This window comes from Hyla sarda, chromosome 4 (genome assembly GCF_029499605.1).
Source record: "Hyla sarda isolate aHylSar1 chromosome 4, aHylSar1.hap1, whole genome shotgun sequence".
Classification (NCBI taxonomy): Eukaryota; Metazoa; Chordata; class Amphibia; order Anura; family Hylidae; genus Hyla; species Hyla sarda.
This window is the reverse complement of record NC_079192.1, coordinates 401927117-401936776: the sequence shown is the minus strand read 5'-3', so window position 1 is coordinate 401936776 and position 9660 is coordinate 401927117.

Here is a 9660-nt window from a genome sequence, read left to right as displayed (position 1 = left end):
ATGGATTGCAAGATAAAACTTATCAGGAAAGGTTAAAGGATTTTAACATGTATAGAAGAAAGAAGAGACAGAGGGGATATGATAAAGACTTATATATACATAAAGGGAATCAACACGGTAAAGAGGAGAAGAGATTTATATAGGAGAAAAACTACCACAAGAGGACATAGATTTATAATATAGGGGAAAGTTTCTGCAGTAATATCAGGACTTATTATTTTACTGAGAGTAGTGGATGCATGGAATAGTCTTCCTGCAGGAGTGGTAGCTGCAAATACAGTGAAAAAGTTTAAGCATGTTTGGGATAAGTATAAGGCTATCCTTCATATAAGATAGGGATAGGTATAAGGCTATCCTTCATATAAGATAGAGATAGGAATAAGGCTATTCTTCATATAAGATAGGGATAGGTATAAGGCTATCCTTCATATAAGATAGGGATAGGTATAAGGCTATCCTTCATATAAGATAGAGATAGGTATAAGGCTATCCTTCATATAAGATAGGGTTAGGTATAAGGCTATCCTTCATATAAGATAGAGATAGGTATAAGGCTATCCTTCATATAAGATAGGGATAGGTATAAGGCTATTCTTCATATAAGATAGGGATAGGTATAAGGCTATTCTTCATATAAGATAGATATAGGTATAAGGCTATCCTTCATATAAGATAGAGATATTTATAAGGATATCCTTCATATAAGATAGAGATAGGTTTAAGGCTATCCTTCATATAATATAGAGATAGGTTTAAGGCTATCCTTCATATAAGATAGGGATAGGTATAAGGCTATCCTTCATATAAGATAGGGATAGGTATAAGGCTATCCTTCATATAAGATAGAGATAGGTATAAGGCTATCCTTCATATAAGATAGGGATAGGTATAAGGCTATTCTTCATATAAGATAGGGATAGGCATAAGGCTATCCTTCATATAAGATAGAGATAGGTATAAGGCTATCCTTCGTATAAGATAGAGATAGGAATAAGGCTATCCTTCATATAAGATAGAGATAGGAATAAGGCTATCTTTCATATAAGATAGAGATATTTATAAGGATATCCTTCCTATAAGATAGGGATAGGTATAAGGCTATCCTTCATATAAGATAGAGATAGGTATAAGGCTATCCTTCATATAAGATAGGGATAGGTATAAGGCTATCCTTCATATAAGATAGGGATAGGTATAAGGCTATTCTTCATATAAGATAGAGATAGGAATAAGGCTATCCTTCATATAAAATAGAGATATTTATAAGGCTATCCTTCATATAAGATAGGGATAGGTATAAGGCTATCCTTCATATAAGATAGGGATAGGTATAAGGCTATCCTTCATATAAGATAGAGATAGGTATAAGGCTATCCTTCATATAAGATAGGGATAGGTATAAGGCTATCCTTCATATAAGATAGGGATAGGTATAAGGCTATCCTTCATATAAGATAGGGATAGGTATAAGGCTATCCCTCATATAAGATAGAGATAGGTATAAGGCTATCCTTCATATAAGATAGGGATAGATATAAGGCTATCCTTCATATAAGATAGGGATAGGTATAGCATTCAGATTATTGGGCAGACTAGATGGGCTGAATGTTTCTTATCTGCCGACACATTCTATGTTTCTATGACTTTCCGGGATACATCCTTCTGCGTATCGTGTCACAGGACCAGAGTTGTGTAAGTAAAGAGAAGTCTACACCACAATGTAAATCAAAAATTTGTATTCCAGTCCTCTAGGTTTTATATTTATAATTTATTATACATATAGATCTTAGTAGAATGTATTACAATGTAATGTTTTGGCTTGTGCTGACCCACAGGGCCTTTGTGGCTCCAAACAGCCTACAATAATACACTGCTCAAAAAAATAAAGGGAACACTCAAACAACACAATGTAACACCAAGTCAATGACACTTCTGTGAAATCACACTGTCCACTCAGGAAGCAACACTGATTGACAATCAATTTCACATGCTGTTGTGCAAATGGAACAGACAACAGGTGGAAATTATAGGCAATTAGCAAGACACCACCCAATAAAGGAGTGGTTCTGCAGGTGGTGACCACAGACCACTTCTCAGTTCCTATGCTTCCTGGCTGATGTTTTGGTTACTTTTGAATGCTGGCGGTGCTTTCACTCTAGTGGTAGCACGAGACGGAGTCCACAACCCACACAGGTGGCTCAGGTAGTGCAGCTCATCCAGGATGGCACATCAATGCGAGCTGTGGCAAGAAGGTTTGCTGTGTCTGTCAGCGTAGTGTCCAGAGCACGGAGGCGCTACCAGGAGACAGGCCAGTACATCAGGAGACGTGGAGAAGGTTGTTGGAGGGCAGCAACCCAGCAGCAGGTCCGCTACCTCCGCCTTTGTGCAAGGAGGAGCAGGAGGAGCACTGCCAGAGCCCTGCAAAATTACCTCCAGAAGCCCACAAATGTGCATGTGTCCACTCAAACAGTCAGAAACAGACTCCATGAGGGTGGTATAAGGGCCCGACGTGCACAGGTGGGGGTTGTGCTTACAGCCCAACACTGTGCAGGACGTTTGGCATTTGTCAGAGAACATCAAGATTGGCAAATTCGCCACTGGCATCCTGTGCTCTTCACAGATGAAAGCAGGTTCACACTGAGCACATGTGACAGACGTGACAGAGTCTGGAGACGCTGTGGAGAGTGTTTTGCTGCCTGCAACATCCTCCAGCATGACCGGTTTGGCGGTGGGTCAGTAATGGTGTGGGGTGGCATTTCTTTGGGGGGCCGCACAGCCCTCCATGTGCTTGCCAGAGTTTTGTTTTTTTTTGATTGAAAGAGCTTTATTTTCCGTTCAGTCATTACAAGTCGTACAATAAATTACAGTCACACAAGGCATGATAGTACAATACACAGCAAAGGTTCCCTAAGCTATACATCGCACACCATGCTACTCTAACATTCAGCTCAATCCTGCAATAGAAAGGCACAAGAGATCGAACAAAAACCAAATAATACAATCTGTGATCGGGGTAGGGGTGTGGGCGACTATGTGGGGGTAGGGAGGGGGCGGATCACAGGGCCAAACTGCTGGGCTGTATCTTCAGGGAGACATGGGAGAAGGAGAGGGGTCTTCACTACTCTTCTTCCTCATCAACGGCCGGGCTGTCCAAGATGGAATAGTCTCTAAGCAGGTTCTTGATGAACCTGCGGCAGTCCTGGACGGACATGTTTTCCCTGTTGATCACGAGGCGGTTCCTGGCAAGCCACACTGCGTCCTTAAAACAGTTCATAAGGCGCCAGGCCTCCTGGATGGCCTCCACGTCGTGGGTCCCAGGGAACAGGCCGTAAAGCACCGAATGGTACGATAGGCAGCTCCTGGGCACTGAGTCTCTGAGTTCATGTTCTAGGGCATCCAACAGACCCTGTGCAAAGGGGCACTGCCAAAACACGTGGAAAGATGTTTCCTCCACGTAGGGGCAACGGGGGCAGTACCGGGTCTTGCACAGGTCGCGGGCATGCATGAATGACCTGAGAGAGAGACCTCCCATGACGGCCATCCACGACAAGTCCTTGTGTCCATTGGTAAGCCGCTTTGAGGCCACATTGTTCCAAACTGTCTCTGCAGTGGCTGCGGGGAGTCCCGGCACCAGCTCGGTCAAGTCCTTATCTCGGATGAGCTTGTGGATTGTCTTCAGCTTCCATAGGTCGAGTTTCAGTCCTTCCAGCTGGTGCTCCCTCACAAACCGGACAACATCCCCATAGAACCAGGGAGTGTTCCAGTTGTAAGGGATGGAGCTGTCCCACTTGTCCCAGCCCAGCTGTCTCCAGAGGGGCATGAGAAGCAAGCGAGACATGGACCTGCCCGCTGAGCCAGTCTTTTCAACAAGAGTCCGCTGCACCGTGACACATGCAAAGGAGGCCCTCAGCAGAGCGGGGATGTCGGGTATTCCCTTCCCACCCTTGCGGGGCTCCTTGTACATCACGGTCCTCTTGACTCTGTCCATTTTGCCCCAGACTAAGCCAAACACTGTCCGGGTGATGGCCTTGCAAACGGTGGTATGGGGAGGCCAGGCCTGTGCGGTATATTGGAGCACAGGCAAAACTTCACTCCGCAGGACAAGTGCCTTGCCTTCCATCGTGAGCTTTCTGGAGCTCCACAGTCCGATCTTCGAGTTTATCCTTCCTAGTCGGTCTTGCCAAGACTTAAGGGCCGCTCCTTCCTTCCCGAACCAGACTCCAAGAGTTTGAATGAAGTCCGGCTTAACAGTAAAGGGGAAGGGGGCGGAAGAAGCCAGGTGCCATTCCCCGAAGAGCATGGCCTCCGACTTCCCGCAGTTGACTTTTGCCCCCGAAGCTCTGCCGAAGTCCTCGCAGGTCTGGACGAGTGCAGTCACCGAACGCTGGTCAGCGCAGAAGACGGTCACGTCGTCCATGTAGAGCAAGCACTTAACCTCGTGGCGATCTGGTCCTGGTGCGGTGATCCCTCTGATCTCTCCATTCTGCCGGATAGTCTCAGCGAAGAGCTCTATAACGCAAACAAAAAGAAGAGGTGAAAGAGGGCAGCCTTGTCTAACCCCTGAAAGAATCGGAAAGGGGTCAGTCTTCCAGCCGTTCACCAACACCGTGCTGTAAATGTCAAAATACATAACGTTAACAAAAGAGCAAAACATCTTCCCCAGACCCAGCCTGCGCAAAACCCCGTCCATGAATGCGTGGGAGACACGGTCGAACGCCTTCTCCTGATCTAAGCTGACCAGGGCGGCGCGGCCCCCGCGGTCCTGGATGTAATGGACCGTGTCTCTCACAAGGGCAAGGCTGTCAGCAATCCTGCGGCCAGGAATGCTGCAGGTCTGGTCCGAATGGACGATCTGCCCCATGACAGGTTTCAGCCTGTTGGCCAGCACCTTGGCGAGGATCTTGTAGTCCACGTTCAGGAGAGAGATGGGACGCCAGTTTTTCAGGTCACATCTCTCCCCCTTCCGCTTATACAAGATCGTGATCATCCCTTCCCTCAACGACGGAGGCATTCTGCCCCCCACCACCACCTCCTCGTACACCTCCAACAGGTCCGGACAGATCAGGTCACACAGCGCTACGTAGAGCTCGGCCGGGAGACCGTCACTGCCCGGGGTCCTGCCGGGCTTAAAGGATTTAGCGGCAGAGAGCAGCTCCCCCACCGTCATCGTCCATAGCCGCCGCACCTGCGGGATCAACAACGTTAGTGACACCTGACAGGAACCTCTAGGCGGCTTCGGGGTCGGATGACTTGGGGGCGTAGAGGTTGCTGTAGAAGTCGGAGACGACCCCCATCACTTCCTCCTTGCCTCTCCTCATGTGTCCGGTCTCATCTCGTAGCTCAGTCAGGGGCGTGTGGCCGGCATGGAGCTTCCTGAAAAAGAAAGAGTTACATTTCTCACCCTTCTCCAGGTTCTCCACCTTGGAACGAAAGACGATTCGCTTGGATTCCTCCTCAAAGTGCCTTTTCAAGCTCTTTTTGGTCTCCTCCAGCTCCTCCCTGACGTCCCAGCCACACTGGAGCACATCCTGCAGGGACCGCAGCTCGCGCTGCAGTTTCCTGAAGTCCCACTTCTTCGCACACGCCTGTTGTCTGCCTTTTGCCTGAAAGAAACAACGGAATTCGACTTTAACATATTCCCACCAATTGCTGATGCACTTAAACAGACATTTGTCATTTCGCCATACAAGGTACGCATCCCTAAGTTCCTCCATGACCTCCCTCCGCTCCAACAGGGCACAATTCAACTTCCAGGAGCCCAGGCCAGGTGGGAATCCATGGCCCAGAGTCCCCCGGAATCGAAGGGCCCTGTGGTCAGAGAAGAAGCAGGGGACCATAGAGTACGACACCTTTCTGACTGCTCTCGAAGTGAAGATGAAGTCTATCCGAGAACGGAGCGAGCCATCGGGGCGGCTCCACGTATAGTTTACGGAGCCGTTCCCGATGGACCCAACAACGTCCTGCAAGGATGCCTCCGTCACCATCTCAATCAGCAGTTTAGACGTCACGTCCAGGTTGGCGGATGTGCCAGAACTGCGCCCGTCCACCTCAATGGGGCAGTTGAAGTCACCACCCAACACCACTGCCCTAGAGGTGGCGAGTTCAGCCCGCAGGGCCTGGAGAACCTCCAGTCGGACATCCCTCTCAGGGGAGGCATACACATTGATGAGCCGCACGGGCTCACCCGCCCAGGAACCGTCTGCGACAAGAAGTCTGCCACAGACGAGCTCCCGGACGGAATCAAGTGCAAAGTTACCTCCCCTGATCAGGATGGCCACCCCCGCAGACCTATTGTCGCCCCCACCAGACCAGTAGGAAGGGCCGTGAGGCCACTGCCTGGCCAGATGGTTGTAAGACCTAAAAGCAGACAAAGCACATTCCTGCAACATGTAAACATCACACCTCTGGGAATCTAAGAACGTAAGAACAGTCTGAAATCTAAACCAAGCTCTAATACTCCTCACATTAATGCAGAAGATGTTGAGATCAGCCATGGGAATAAAAAGAGAGGTTAGTTCAGATACTAGTTACCACTCTGGTCGGACGGGTCCTCTTCTCTGGCGCCTGTCGGCTCCAGTGGCTTCTCGTAGCGCCCTTCCAAGAACTCGTCGTAGACCGTGTTGGACGGAGTGTCCAGGATTTTCTTGACCTCTGGGTCCTGCAGCAGCTCCTCCATAGATTGAGCTTGGACTGGCTCTGCTTGGACCTGCTCCACTTGGGCCTGCTCCATCACCTCCTCTCCTTCTGAAGCTTCAAGGCTCTCGCAGACCTGCTCCATCTCCTCCTCCTCATCTGAAGCTTGAGGGGTCTCGCAGGTCTCGATAATCTTTCTTTTGTGGGACTCTTCTGATGCGTTGTCCCTTCCTTTCCTCTTCCTCTGTATGGTACCTGGGGGAGGAATCACAGGAAAGTCCTCCGAAGGGCGGGCACCAGCAGCTGGAGGGGGGTTAGGTGCTGCTGGGCCAGGAGAGAAAGGAGGCTGGGTGGGGCGGGGGGCAGGAGAGAGTGCCCGGGCAGGGGAGGACGGGGCAGGGGTGGGCCGGGCAGGGGAGGACGGGGCAGGGGTGGGCCGGGCAGGGGAGGACGGGGCAGGGGTGGGCCGGGGTGGGGTGCGGGGGGCAGGGGTGGGACGGGATGGGGCAGGAGGGGCAGGACGGGATGGAGCAGGGGTGGGGCGGGATGGGGCAGGGGTGGGACGGGATGGGGCAGGGGTGGGACGGGATGGGGCCGGAGGGGCAGGGGATGGGACGGGAGGGGCAGGGGATGGGGCGGGAGGGGCAGGGGAGGGACGGGACGGGGCAGGGGTGGTGGCTTTCGCCTTCTTACCCTCCTTGGTCGGCTTGGCCATCCGTGGTGCTGGCTCCGGAGCTGGGGCTGGCTTCGTTGCTCTCGCTGCCACAGATGCCCATGTTCTCTCCCTCTGGGGGCAGTCCTTGTAGCTGTGGGCTGCCAGTCCGCAGAGGTTGCAGGTCTTGCTCTTGGGGCAGTCCTTGGTCGTGTGACCTGTCACACGGCAATACCTGCAGGCATCCTCCGTACAGTCCTTGCCCTCGTGGCCCATCTTGCCACATCTCCTGCTTGCCAGAGGTAGTCTGAATGCCATTAGGTACCGAGATCCTCAGACCCCCTTGTGAGACCATATGCTGGTGCGGTTGGCCCTGGGTTCCTCCTAATGCAAGTCAATGCTAGACCTCATGTGGCTGGAGTGTGTCAGCAGTTCCTGCAAGAGGAAGGCCTTGATGCTATGGACTGGCCGCCCGTTCCCCAGACCTGAATCTGATTGAGCACATCTGGGACATCATGTCTCGTTCCATCCACCAACACCACGTTGCACCACAGACTGTCCAGGAGTTGGCGGCAGGGTCAGCATTAGTGCGGGGCAATTGCCTATAGGCCATAGCAGTAGATCATGATCCTGGACCGGAGGAGCGGTGGTTGGAGCACTGAAGTGGGGCAGTACACAGACATACAGTCTCCAGCCATACACTGTATATGGCTGAAGGCTGTATGTCTGTGGGGGGAGCTATACTGCACCTAATGTGGGGAGCTATACTGCCAACCTAATGTCGGGGAACTATACTTCCAACCTAATATGGGGGAACTACAAACTAATGTGGGGGAACTACACTGCCAACTGAATGTAGGGGAACTACAACCTAATGTGGGGGAACTACACTGTCAACCGAATGTGGGGGAACTATAACCTAATGTGGGGGGACTTATACTGCCAGCCTAATGTGGGGGAACTGTGCTGCCAATATAATGTGGGGGAACTACAACCTAATGTGGGGGAACTGCAACCTAATGTGGGGGAACTACAACCTAATGTGGGGGAACTGCAACCTAATGTGGGGGAACTACAACCTAACGTGGGGCAATTACACTGCCAGCCTAATGTGGGGGAACTACAACCTAAAATGGGGGAACTACAGCCTAATGTGGGGGAACTATACTGCCTACCTAATGTGGGGAACTATACTGCCAACCTAATGTGGGGGGACCTATACTGCCAACCTAATGTGGGGAACTACAACCTAATGTGGGTGAACTATGCTGCCATCCCAATGTGGTGGAACTATACTGCCAACCTAATGTGGGGAACTATGCTGCCAACCTAATATGGGGGAACTATACTACCAACCTAATGTGGGGGAACTATGCTGCCAACCAAATGTGGGGGAACTATACAAAAATATAAAATTGTACTATTTTGATCCCTATAATTCTTTTATTTTTCTGTATATGGGGATGTATGAGGGTCATTATTTGCGCTGTGATTTGTATCGGTGCCATTTTTGTTTTGATGGGACTTTTCAACTGCTTTTTAGATATATTTTTTATGGTATTTGAAGTGACCAAAAATGTGCAAATCTGGTTAGTGTACTATTACGACTTTTGGGGCCCCACTTTTGATTTTGCCCAGGGCCACGCAATGCCTAAATCCGGCCCTGGTTGGAAGATGCTTTAGTCCAGGTCTGTGAAGATTCTTATCAGTAGTTTCAGTAATTTTTGGCCGAGAACTTGAAAACCAGTGAACAAATACATCTGCATTAGTCATTACACATACGCATGCTGAAAAGAACCTCTATTTGCATTAAAGCTGCTACGAAAGTATGATAGGGGATAAGATCTCTGATCGCCGGGGGCTTGCCGCTGGGACCCCCCGCGATCTCCATGCAGCACCCACATTCTATGCGGGGCAGCATCTCCAGACTTGGAAACCTCTTTGTTTCCGGGACTGGAGACATGATGTCATGCCACGCCCCCTCCATTCATGTCTATGGGAGGGGGCGTGACGCCATCACGCAACCTCCCATAGACATGAATGGAAGGGGGGTGGCGTGACGTCACGTTTTCAATCCTAAAATGAAAGGAACAGCAGCACAGCAAGGAAATAGTTACACTTAGCACTGTACTGCTACTGTTGATGCTTCCTTTATTCTAGACTAGTGATCTTTATTTGGTGGGTCTTCAGCTGTAGGAAAATTACAACTACTAGTATGCCATGAAAGCCTGCAACTTAGGGCATGCTGGGAGATGTAGTAGTTGGGGACCACTAGTCTATACTGATAAAATATACAGTAATTATATAATTATAATTGTTGCTGTTGGCTTGAGGTCCCCTCCCGATCCTTCCGCCAACTATTATAAATCACACTG